Source organism: Eublepharis macularius, chromosome 1 (genome assembly GCF_028583425.1).
Source record: "Eublepharis macularius isolate TG4126 chromosome 1, MPM_Emac_v1.0, whole genome shotgun sequence".
Lineage (NCBI taxonomy): Eukaryota > Metazoa > Chordata > Lepidosauria > Squamata > Eublepharidae > Eublepharis > Eublepharis macularius.
Window position 1 is genome coordinate 4,574,993 of NC_072790.1, and position 13,035 is coordinate 4,588,027.

Consider the following 13,035-nt stretch of genomic DNA (forward strand, 5'->3'; position numbering starts at 1 on the left):
AACCATTTGTACTTTATTCCATGGTCCCTCAGAAGAGCTGCAAACTTTTTATATTTAAAACGCCGTTTCCGGACTAGAAATGGAACGTCCTTCAAAATCTTGACTTTCAAACCCATAAAGTCCAAATCCGCATTGTATGAGTTATATAGGATGGTGTCCCGAATCTTTTTAGTTGAAAAGTCAATAATGATCTCACGAGGCAACTGTCGCTTTGTTGCATATTTTGAAGAAGCCCGACGGACCTCCAAAATGGCGCTTTTAACCTCTTCTTTAGTCGTCCTCGCGGGTGTCGCCAGTAGTTCCGAGACCAAATCCCACAGATCCTCATTTTCCTCCTCTTTCACGTTTTGGAGACGCAAAATTGTCTGCGTTCGTTCCACTTGTAGCCCGATCAGTTGGTTCTCCACCAACTTCAACTCCTTTTTTGTAGCCTTCACAAGTGACGCACTTTCCAGAGCAGACTTTTCTGCCCCCCCCGCTGCTACCTTAATGGTTTTCACCTCGCTTTCAATTAAGCCCACCCTTTGATCAGTTTCGTTCAGCTTGTCAACAAAGGGTTTTATAGCTTCCACCACCGCCCTGCGCACCAATTCTTCGAGCGACTCCCCTTTCTGCAAGGTGGCCGAGATTGACTTACCGAGAGCGGGACTTTGCTTCTTTGCTGCCATTTTGGGGGGGGGCGCCAACAAAATTCTGGAACTCCACGAAGGGGAAGAGCGAGTCTTCTTCAGATCAACCTCTCCTTCACAAACGCTTGTAGAACAGAAGGGATTCGCTTGTTTACAGGCTTCCGCCTGTTTCTTTTACTTGCCGTTTCTCGTTGCCCAGCGGCACTCGAGGCGCCGCGCACATCTGCCGGCCTCCATAGGGACAAACGGGCAATTCCCTCCCCGCATTGATTTCGGGGAGTTCTTCCCGCCGCGTCCCGGACCCTGGCTCCCTCCCTGGGAGTCCTGGGGGCTAATCCTTGCAGATCAGCCGCCCGGTCAGGGTGCCCGGTCGTTTCCTCCCGGACCAGCCGAGAGGAGCGTCCGGCATGGCTGAGAAAACGAAACCGACTCCGGGGAGACTCTTTTCGTGATGGGGACTGGGCCTTGCCATTTGGCTGCTAGTGAATGCGCCTTTTGAGAGAACTTTCTGTACAGAACGAGCTGTCCTTCCTCCCACTGCCTGGGGTTCCTGACCCATCCTAGTTTGCGGTCCATATCTTTTTGAGCTGTGCCCAACTTCTGGGCCACTTGCATGTGGACGGCGTGTATGGATGAGAGCAGATCCTGGACCCAAGCGTCATTAATCACTACGGGCTGCATATCAGAAGGGAGCTGCGTATCTAGCCAGAAGGCTTCCGGGAGCTGCATTCTTCGCCCTGTCATTACCATATGGGGTGTGAGCCCATGAACTGCGGTGGTGCCTCTGATGGCCATTAGGATTATGGGGAGTTTTTCATCCCAGTCTCTCCCGGAGGAGCGAACCATTTTGCGGAGAGCCTCCTTGAGGGTCCGGTTGGTTCTTTCTATGGCGCCCGAAGCTTGAGGGTGGCCGGCTATGTGGAAGCGTTGCTGGATGCCTAGCGCCTTGCAAAGCTCCTGTGTGACTTCTCCGATGAAGTGTGAGCCTAAATCAGAGTCCATGACTCTCACGATGCCCCATCTTGAAAAGACATTGTTGAACAGTAGTTTGGCTGTGGTGGCTGCATTGTTGCGCTTACAAGGAAACGCTTCGACCCATTTGCTAAAGGGGTCTATGACAGTGAGACAGTAGCGATTGCCGCGAGGAGTGGGGGGAAGGGGGCCGATAAAGTCAATTTGTATGCGAGCCCATGGTCCGTCAATTCTCTGATGCTGGAGGGGAGCTCTAGGTCCGGTGGGGTCTGCATTGACCATAGCGCAGGACAGACAGTTGTCTACCCATTGCGCTACTTCGGTGCGCATGCCAGGCCACCATCCAACCTCTTTTACCCTTTCCAGAGTCAGGTCCTTGCCTCGGTGTCCCTGCTCGTGGACAAACTGAATTAAGTCGGCCCTAACTTCCAATGGCACTACCCAGTGGCATTCGCCGGCTGTATCTACTGCCCAAACTATGCCTTCCTCCTCTCGGATCATTAGTCTTCCTGTCTGATCTCTTCCTGCGGTTAGGAGGTCGGCTACTTCTGGGTCAGATAGCTGTAGTTGTGCTAGGTCTAGTGTCCCTGTGGTTCCCTGAGCCTGGCTGCGGGCTTCTGCCGGGGTGGTGACAGGGTGTAGGGGACAATCGGTGGCTGGTTCCGATAGGGGAGCATTTTCAGTGGCGGCTGCCTTGGCTGCGAGGTCTGCCTGGTCATTCCAATAAGTGGTCTCTGAGTTTGTCTTCTGGTGTCCCTTGACATGGGTAACCTGCGTTGGGCCTGAGCGGGACTGAAGGAGTGCTGCTACTTGCTGCCATAGCTGTAGGTGAGCTACGGGTTTCCCATCACTAGCTCTCCACCCCTGATTCTGCCACACCGGGAGCCAGACTGTGGTGGCTTTGGCCGTCCAATCCGAGTCTGTGTAAATGGCAAGTGGGCTTTCTGGGGGCTCAAACTCAAGCACTGCCAGAAGCGCTTGCACCTCAGCCACTTGGCTGGAATGGGGGCGGGCTGGACCTTTAAGAGTATGGGCGTCGCTCACTCGCACGGCGCCGTAGCCTGTCCGAGGGGAGCCTCCAACGTGAAAGGAGGAGCCGTCACAGAACCAGCATGTGAAGCCGTTCTGTCGGGCTTCCTCTAGCGGGACTCCCCAAGTGACTGGCCAGACAACCTGCGGTGGCGGGTCCAGGGGGCACTCGTGCTCGGTCCCGGTTACTAACAGGCCATAGGGGGCTGGTGGCTCAGTGGTCTCCTTTTTGAATTCTACTAGGTGGTTGACCATGGCCAGGGTCCACTGCGCTATGCGGGCGTTTGAGACTTGTCCATCTTGTATCTTGCCAGACAGAATATATTTGAGGGGCGTGTGAGTCGTTTGAACTATTGTACGTGAACCTCCTATGATAAATTCCCAATGGGTCAGACTCCAGACTAGAGCAAGGCAAGTCTTTTCGCATGGGCTGAACTTGGTCTCTACTGCGGTTAGGTTGCGAGAGGCATAGGCTACTACTCTAGCGGTTCCCGCTTGCTGCTGGGTGAGCGTGGCTCCTATGCTCTTGTCTGACACTGCTAACTGAATAAAGAATGGCTGGGTGACATCTGGATGGGCTAGGGCCGGGGCTGCGGCCAGGCTGCGCTTCAGCTCGGCTAAGGCTGTCTGTTGCTCCGGTCCCCACTCCCAGGTAGTGTTCTTCTTGAGGAGGGCATAAAGGGGGCGAGCTTTGTCTGCAAAGGACTCGATGAAGTCTCGGGAAAAGTTAAAAGTTCCTAGAAGGGCTCTGAGGGAGGGGACATCGGTGGGTGCAGGCAGTTTGGAAATGACCTCCATTCTCTGGGCGTCCGGGGTGCGACCCTCGGGTCCCAGGGTCAGACCCAGGTACTTGACGCTGGTCTGAACCAATTGGGCCTTTTCCCTGCTTGCCTTGAACCCAGTCTCGCGGAGGAGTTCCAGGACTTCCCTGGTGATTTGGCGGGCTAATTCTTCCGTGGGGGCGTGGACTAAAATGTCATCCACGTAGCTCAGTACGTGGGGCCTCGAGGAGGGTTGGAGGTGTTCCAACATCTGAACTACATGGGCATGACAAATACTGGGGCTGGAGTGGAATCCCTGGGGTGTCCGTTTGAATGCGTATTGCTGGCCGCGGAAAGTGAACGCGAACTTGTACCAGCAAGACTCATGCAACCGGATGGAGTGGAAAGCGTTGGCCAGGTCTATGACCGAGTAGAACCGGGACCCAGCGGCAATGGCCGTCAGGATCTCATTGTACTTGGCCACAACCGGGGCAACTGGAGGGGTGGTGGCATTCAGGGCACGGAAGTCGACCGTCATTCTCCAGGTCACTCCATCTGCTTTTAGAACTGGCCACAATGGGGCGTTGCAGATGGACTGCATCGGGAGTATGATGTCCCACTCAAGGAGTCCTTCTATGGTCTTGGCTATCCCTGCCTCAGCTTCCGCTGGGTACTTGTACTGTCTTTGGGGAGGGGGGTCCTTTCCTTCAATCAGGACGCAGGCGCCCTTCACTATCCCACACTCGGCCTTGTCTGTCACCCACACTTCGGGAAAGTCCTGAACCCAGGGGTCTCCTGTAATGGGGGCGAGAGGAAGGGGGGCCTTAAGGGCTGCGCACCGATGGATTGCATTGACAAAGTCTGGGCCTCCTGGGATGCGCCACAGGAGCCCATTTGCTAGGTCAATGGTCAGTCCCTTGGCACGGAAAAATGGCATGCCCAAAAGTCCATCATCTTCTCCCCGGTTTGCGCATGCCGAAATCCGGGTGGCCAGGTTCCCAACGGAGAGGGGGATATCCTGCCAGACCGGGGATTCCTGCATGCCGCCTCCAAAACCGGCGAGCTGCATGGTGGTGGGGGTCTGAGTTCCCTTTGTGACTAAGGTGGGCCGGAGTATATTAAGTGAAGCTCCGGTATCTATGAGGAGGGTGGCAGGCTTCTTCTTTTCCCCGGGAGTCCCGATCCCTGCCTTTACTGTCGGTCTCCCCCATGTGTCCGGCTTTAGTTTGGCAACTATGCCCACGGAGGGAGACTGGGACTCGGGGCAACCCTATTCTGATCCTGCGCCCTGGTCGGTGGAAGCGGCGCTTCCTCTAAAGGGGTTGTTGGGGCTCGGACGTTCCCGGACCGCAGCTATCGGAGGACTCGAGAAGGGAGGGTCAGGCGGTAAAGGAGGCGCTGACGGAGGTACTGGGGGCTGTTGCTGGTCTTCCCATTCCATGATCGCCTTCATTAGAACGGACGTGGGCTTTCCATCGAATAGCTCCATGTTCGCTCCAATGTTTTTGAGGCGCATCCATAGTTCCCAACGGAGGGGGTCCCTGGACTGGGGCGTGCTGCCGCGGTCCCGGTATCCCTCGTGGTCGCCCTGCGATGCTCCCCAAGCGTTAGACTGATCTGGAGGCGGGTAGACCTGATGATTGTACGGGTGTGATGCTCGCGAGTGAGAAGGGGCTAGGGGCGCATCCTGTGATCGGGGCTCGTGGGGTCCCTGCTGGGAGGAGGAACCGTAACTCGGGGTGGGTGCAAAGGAAACTCCCGGGCGGTAGTCCCTCGGTCCTCTTCCCCGGTTAAAGCTACTGCTCCTTCCCCTCAGGATCCCTCCCCTTGCCTCCGGGTACGGGCTGCGTCCCTGCGGTCGGTACTGAGAGTGGGGGCCATGATTGGCATAGGTGACTGCACTTATCGGCTCGCTCTCCTTTCTACGAGAGGCCGGGGACTTCACATGGCGGATGGCGCCGGTCTCTCGCAACAGGCCAGCAATGCTCCTGATGCGGGATTCCAGCTCTCCCCATGTAATGCTCCCGGGCTCTACTCCTGCTAGGGCTAGGCGAGTGGTGCTGTTGAGTCCATCTATAACTGCCCTCCTAAATTCTAAGTCGTCGAAGTCCAGCATGTCGCTCAAGTCTAAATCTACCTCGTCTGCTAGTTTGGCTAGGAGCTGCTTTCTGGCTAAATATGCCTCTGGATCCTCTCCGGGTTTTTGAGACTCTGCAATATACAGGGCCTTTAAACTCTTGGTGGGCCATAGGAATGCGCACAACTCTTTCATGGCACCATACTGACTGTGAGTGGCTAGTCTCCGGTTAGAAATATATGCGTTAAGAGAGGTGACTATTTCGGGGCTGGCACAATGGCGAGCCAGCTGAGCTACATCGGAGCCACTGGCGGAGGGCTGGGACATGGTCACGTGTGCAAACCATTGTATAGCTGAGTCTCGGTTCAGGGGTCCCATGCGGTCCGCTATGGCTTGGAGCTCATCGGGCCTCCAATTGCGGGTTTCCTTAATGACCCGGTCTGTCTTCCTGCCATCCTCGTCTGTGGTGACAATTTCTTTGGTAGCTATCGGATGGAGGGGCTGTGGAGCTTCCTCGGGCTGGGGCGAAGGAGGTGACCAACTGTCGGTACTACCTTCGGGGAGGGCCAAGAGGGCTGCGGGATGCACGGCGGAGATTACGGCCTGCTGCATCCCCAGGTGCTGTTTTAGGGCCTCTAGCTCCCTCTTACAGGTGGAGTGGTCCGCAGAAGCTACCTTGGAGTGATTGTGCTCTGCCATGAACTGGGCGGCATGGGTTAGCTTAGCGATTCTTTCCTGTCCTTCGGTTACTGCATGCTCAGCCATATCGGCACGAGCGGAGGCCGCTTCAGCCTTGTGCTGGGCGTCCTGAAGGGCAGTGGTTAATCCTTGTTTTTCCAATATGAAATTGACGCGTTCAGCGCGCCACTCAACTGCTTTTTCCTCATGGTCTCTCTCCTGTTCGACTAGCTTAGTCCTGAGGGTCTGGATTTCTAGACGCAAGGCGTCCTGCTCTCGTTCTGACCTCTCCTCTAGCTCCTCCTGTGCTGAGTGCAGCTTACTAATTAGGGACACGCTGTCCTGCAGGGTGGTGAAAAGTGCCCAGGCTCCATATCTATCTTTCTTGCTAGACCTAGGTTTCTCCTTGTCACAGAAGTCCTGGAAGGCGCTTCTAACTATCTGGAGTGGGTCGGGTCCCTTGAAGGAACCTTCTTCCCAAGGGCAATCTCCCTTCTTAACTAGCCACTTCTCCAGGCGGGGCACGGTGGGGTTTGCCCGGTACATTTTACTTTCGTTTAAGGCTGATCTCGGGGAGGTTAAAGAGTGGATCAGCGACACCAGGGGTGGGGCGATTAAAGCTGCTCAAGGGTTTTAACAACTTCTTCCTCTCTATGACCCTTTTGGGAGGTTTATCCTTCCCTCAGGTCCTCAAGGGTTTTTACCAGGGGGTTTTAAGGTTCTACTTTTAGGTTCACAAGGGGATTTTTAAGGGTCCTACACTCGGCTCTTCTCCACCGGGGGAGAAGGAAAATTCCTATTCCCGTTTCAAGCTTGCCTACAAGCCACGGGACCAGGAAAAGTTTACTGGCTCAGAGGGTGCTCTCAAGCTCTCTCAGCCCAAGAACCAAAATTCTCAGTGCTTCCAAGCCTCTGCTTAGAAGCCAAAGCTCAGGGGTCTCCCAAGCCTATACTCGGAAAACCAAAGCTCAGGGGTCTCCCAAGCCTCTGCGCTCAGAAAACCAGAAAGTGTTCCCAAGCCTCTGCTCAGAAACTGCAATTAAGGGGTCTCCCAAGCCTCTGCTTAGGCAACCAGAAATGCTCCCAAGCCTCTACTCAGAAGCCAAAATGCTCTCAAGCTCTCTGCCCAAGAACTGTACTCAAAAGTGTCCCCAGGCCTCGTGCTCGGTGACAAACGATTAAACTGCCTCCAAGCCTCGACCAAAAGACTAAATGCGCTCAAGGACTGCCTCTGCAAGTCCCCAAGCAAAAGTGCCCAGGAGTAAAGCTTACTGTACTCCCAAGCGAGGTGCGCTCAAGAGTTCTAACAACTCCCGGGATTCGGTTTCGTTTTCTCAGCCATGCCGGACGCTCCTCTCGGCTGGTCCGGGAGGAAACGACCGGGCACCCTGACCGGGCGGCTGACCCGCAAGGATTAGCCCCCAGGACTCCCAGGGAGGGAGCCAGGGTCCGGGACGCGGCGGGAAGAACTCCCCGAAATCAATGCGGGGGGGGAATTGCCCGTTTGTCCCTATGGAGGCCGGCAGATGTGCGCGGCGCCTCGAGTGCCGCCGGGCAACGAGAAACGGCAAGTAAAAGAAACAGGCGGAAGCCTGTAAACAAGCGAATCCCTTCTGTTCTACAAGCGTTTGTGAAGGAGAGGTTGATCTGAAGAAGACTCGCTCTTCCCCTTCGTTGAGTTCCAGAATTTTGTTGGCGCCCCCCCCCCAAAATGGCAGCAAGGAAGCAAAGTCCCGCTCTCGGTAAGTCAATCTCGGCTACCTTGCAGAAGGGGGAGTCGCTCGAAGAGTTGGTACGCAGGGCGGTGGTGGAAGCTATAAAACCCTTTGTTGACAAGCTGAACGAAACTGATCAAAGGGTGGGCTCAATCGAAAGCGAGGTGAAAACCATTAAGGCAGCAGCGGGGGGGGGCAGAAAAGTCTGCTCTGGAAAGTGCGTCACTTGTGAAGGCTACAAAAAAGGAGCTGAAGTTGGTGGAGAACCAGCTGATTGGGCTACAGGTGGAACGAACGCAGACAATTTTGCGTCTCCAAAACGTGAAAGAGGAGGAAAATGAGGATTTGTGGGATTTGGTCTCGGAACTACTGGCGACACCCGCGAGGACGACTAAAGAAGAGGTCAAAAGCGCCATTTTGGAGGTCCGTCGGGCTTCTTCAAAATATGCAACAAAGCGACAGTTGCCTCGTGAGATCATTATTGACTTTTCATCTAAAAAGATCCGGGACACCATCCTATATAACTCATACAATGCGGATTTGGACTTTATGGGTTTGAAAGTCAAGATTTTGAAGGACGTTCCATTTCTAGTCCGGAAACGGCATTTTAAATATAAAAAGTTTGCAGCACTTCTGAGGGACCATGGAATAAAGTACAAATGGTTATTCCCGGAAGGAATATGGTTCAGATATAAAGATCAGGCCTATAAGATATTATCAGAAGATCAACTAAAGGATTTTGAGAATAAAAACCCAGAACTCTGCTGCACCAAGAACGAAGAAAAGGAGGAGCCGGAGGGGGGGGAGGAGGAGAGCATCGCAACAGCAGTTGCACAGAGAGAATTGCGTCCGGGACCTAGAAGGGGGAGGAAAGTTTAATCAGAATTTGAAATGTTTATTCTCTGTATGATTAACCACTCCATCATTATTTTATGGAGCTATTTTTGTATTATGACAGTATGAAGGGAAACATTGAAGTGTAGTGTTTAGTGTTTGTAGTTCATTCCCCCCCTTTTCTTTTTCCACCCCCCCTTTGTCCCTTCCCTCTCCCCTTTCCTTGTGATAGTTTTGTGTAGTGTTTTGTAGCTATGAAAAAAAAAATAAAAAAAAAGAGTTCTAACAACTCCCAAGCAAAACTGTGCCCAAGAGTCCCACTGACTCCCAAGCGAGGTGCGCTCACGAGTCTGACTTAAAACTCGCAAGCGGAAAGGCGCCCAAGAGTCTAACTTAAAACTCTCAGGCGAAAGGCGCTCAAGAGTCTAACTTTAAAACGCTTAAGCACGGTGCGGCCGACTGCCGCGGGGCCTCAGGAACCTGGCTTTAGATTCCCAAAGCTAAACTAAAACGAACGGACTATCGATCCCTTCACGTTTCCTCCGGAGCGGGGATTGAAGCCTAAGTGCTGGCAGGAACGGGGTTTGGACGGGCGTAGGGGAGACGGGGGAGGGCGGAAGAGAGTTTTATATGTGCTGCTTCAGGATATATATCTATAGAGCCTACTTCTGGGATCCCACCCACATAGACGCGTTTAGGCGGCCCGGAAGGTGGCCAGGAACTTCACCAGTTCAGAGGTCCTCGCCCACAGTACACCGGTTATAACGGCTGGAGGGCCTCGCGGTGCACCACAAAAGGCAAGTAGTCCAAAGCTGGCTGAAGGAGGAAATGGGGAAAAGCCAACCCACAAGATAGAAATGCTCACTAGAGCCACACACACTCACACTTTTAATTCCCTGAGCTAAATTGCGCTCTTTACACAGAGGTCTGGAAAATTTGCCTTTAAGTCAGTTCACCGAAGACACGCGTGTCGACTCACGTGTATTCACACGAACTGGGTTATGCCCGCATTCTCCACCAGTAAACTGTTACCAGAACTGCTCTTTTATTATAATGGGGAATTAGCTGCAGCAGTCTGTAACTTAATATTAAGCGCGGATCATAACCTATGTATACGGAGGTCCCGATCCCAGACACTCTAGTGAAAAAGAGGCAGACAACGAATAAGTTCCAAACACGTGTATTTAGTGTGGCGTAAGCCTAACTTGCACAATCATACAAGGAACACATAAGATCTAGGAAAATACAGAGTAGGAAATACAGAGACGTTCGCATTAGCGGGTTCCCAACGATGATAAGGGAAATACTCACAATCCTGGAGTGAAGCAGAGACACAGCAGCGAGGGTGGCCCAATGCCAGCACTGGGACCACAGACGGACAGCAAGGAGGTCTGGATAGGGAATGGCCTGAGCACCGAGTGGTCTGGGAGACCAGCTTAAATACCCCAAAACGTACCCTGGGGCTGGTGCTGTACTTGGTGGTTCTCACAGTCTAAAACAAAGGTTCTAATGGGTTACTGAATGGTTTGGATGGGCCACTTTGGTAATCAGATTGTGATAAGTGACACCTCAGGAAGAGGGGACAAAAGAGGGAGGGGGAAATCCGAGTGGGCTGAAAGGATGTTCCAGCGGACAGGGCTTGTCCTGATGTCATCAGCTCTGGAATGCGGAGGTTTCTTTGAGATGCATTCTCTAAGTGCTTGGGATGGTCGGCACTTAGTTCCTTCTCCGGGGCGGCTCCTAAGATATGCAGAGCGGGGCGAGGGGCTCTCGCTGCGGACGTGGTGTGCCCGCTTCGCCGAAATGGCTTCTCAAAGCAGTCTTCTTCCCTGGGTCTTCTGGGGGCCTGAGAACATGGATGCCGGCTGGGCATAGCTGGGGCTGGATAGCAGGCTGCCCGGTAGCGAGGGCAAGCGCGGCGACCGACCCGCGGGAGGCTCCAGGCGGGAACTGACCAGGGAGCGCCTAGCCAGGCTCACTGGAGGTTTCCCCGGCTGGCGCCCGGCTGCTAGCAGCGGCTTGGGCCCATATGAGGCAGGCTTCCATGGAGGCAGGGGGAGCAACACTTTAAAACACAGTCCAAAGCAGGGAACAGGCACGGTCCGTGGCAGATGGCAATGCAGGCACGGGGCACACTTGTAACACAGTCCAAACACACACTGGGAAGTCCAGATACAGGTCAGGGCAGGGTTGCCCAGAAAGAGAGTCCTTTGTACAGATATCCAAACATGGAGTCAGTAAACTACACAGTCTATTGCAGCAGCAAGGTAATTGACACGCAGACAGGAAACTGACACGTGTATCAGAACACACACATGCAAAGCAGTCTTTGGTGTAGCAGTGAAACAGCAATGCAGGTAACTTTAGCACAGTTCATGGCAGGCCTTAAAGCAGGGGAGGGGGCCTACTTGGCAACAAGTCTCTCTACACAAGACTTCTGATACGTTTCAGGTTTTGATGGTGTTTAAGCTAAAGAGACTCCGTTTTAACCTTGTCAGTGTATCAGGTGTGCTTTTTGCAGGTGGGAAGACTGCTGCTGGGAGCCTTACCGAGAGAGAGGGGATTGTTATGTCTGCATGTGGGGAAGGATGGGGCCTGAGGGGAACTGCTTATTCTGTACCTCATCCTTTGCTTGGCATTCATAACATTTTCATAGTCCAGCTAAGATCCGTGTATCTTGGAATACGTACTCTAATGGTTGACTATCTTCAGTAAAGCCTTTTGAAATCAATGGACTTTTGTCTTATTGCAAGAGGTGGGCTGAGTTGCAACTTTTAGCAAGCCACAGTCTGACAGTATGTGTTCTTTGAGGCACAGTTAATTCAAACTTTTAAGCAGTGAGGGCAGCAGGGCAAAGGCTCCGTAAAGGGAGATAGTCTGGCACACCAGAGGCAACGGAGGGCTGTTAGAGAATCCATCCTCTCCAAATTGATTTCTGCCAGCTCTGTCTTTTTAAACTACGCTTCCCGGATAACATTGCGTCTCCCAGCATTTGACGAACACGCTCCCAGGCATCTTGTTTAGAGAAACTCTCAGAGTGCCTTCACTTGGTGTGCAAAGAGACCGTTTTTCCCAAGCAGTGATTCTTGTTTCCCAGACTTTGAATAACCTACAGATTCTCTTACATCTGAGCAGTTTTTTTGTCCCTCTGTACATTCCCACAGTAGGTGAGGGCACATGTGTGATGGTTATATTAAATTTATATTATTATTGGAGTTAATAGTATAAATGCCAATCAGGCTAGCAAAATAACAGGTTTGTTGCATTATAATAAAACAGCATGGCTTACATTTCTAGTGAGTTTTTTCCTCCCAGTGTCTCAATCCAATCCCAGCTAGTTTTACTAGGAATCTTTACCATTAGACTCAAATATTATCATATTTTGTAACTGGTTTACTGAACAGTTTTATGGGGTTTGTAATCCACCTTGAGCCAGTTTGGTGTAGTAGTTAAGAGCGTGGGACTCTCATCTGGAGATCTGAGTTTGATTCCCCCCTCCTCCGCTTGAAGCCAGCTGGGTGACCTCGGGTTAGTCACAGCTCTCTGGAGCTCTCTCAGCCCTACCCACCTCACAGGGTGTTTTGTTGTGGGGATAATAACAACATACTTTGTAAACCACTCTGAGTGGGCATTAAGTTGCCCCAAAGGGTGGTATATAAATCAAATGTTATTCTTATTCTTAGTGACTAAGGTAGACTATAAATGAAAATAAACAAATAAACAAATGCTGATTTATTCATGTAAACTATATAAAGATTTCTGGTAGCTAAATGAAAGTATAAAATGAGGTGATGGCAAGATACACATTTTGAAATTAGGGCTGCAAGCAGTAGCAGCCAGTGGCTGTTTCTGGTAGAGCAGAATTTGAGCATTTTTTTAAAGTAGCAGGATTTGAATCCAATGGCACCTTAGAGAGCAACTTAGAGATTTTCAGGGTATGAGCTTTCAAAAGTCAGAAGCTTCCTTCTTCAGATATCTGAAAACCTTGTTGGACTCTAACGTACCACTGGACTCAAACCCTGCTGTTCTACTGCAGATGAGCATGGCTACCTTCCCAAAACTTCTTAAAAAACAACGACATTCAACTCAAGCAAGAGCTTCAGAAGAATTTATTGATCCACTTGGCCCAACACGGAACTTACCTTGTGGGATCTAAAATACGTCAACCTGACCTTCACCCCTCTTGCTTGGCTCTCCCTTTCGTGTTTTGCTCGAAGTGCCCCCAGCGTGGCCACCATTCTTTGTGACACCCCCTACCCCAGAAGCGGTGAAAACCTGGCAGACCACAATGCCTGGCTAGTGAGCTCTGTCTATCTGGGTGAGTCACACGCTCTGCAAAC

General features: G+C 52.3%; 1 protein-coding gene across 2 annotated transcripts in view; it reads right to left on the reverse strand.

Annotated features, from left to right (window-relative positions):
* The window catches only part of LOC129327751 (uncharacterized), a 41,565-nt gene that overhangs the window by 20,517 nt on the left and 8,013 nt on the right, over window positions 1-13,035 (reverse strand). The gene's annotated exons all lie outside the window — the stretch shown is intronic.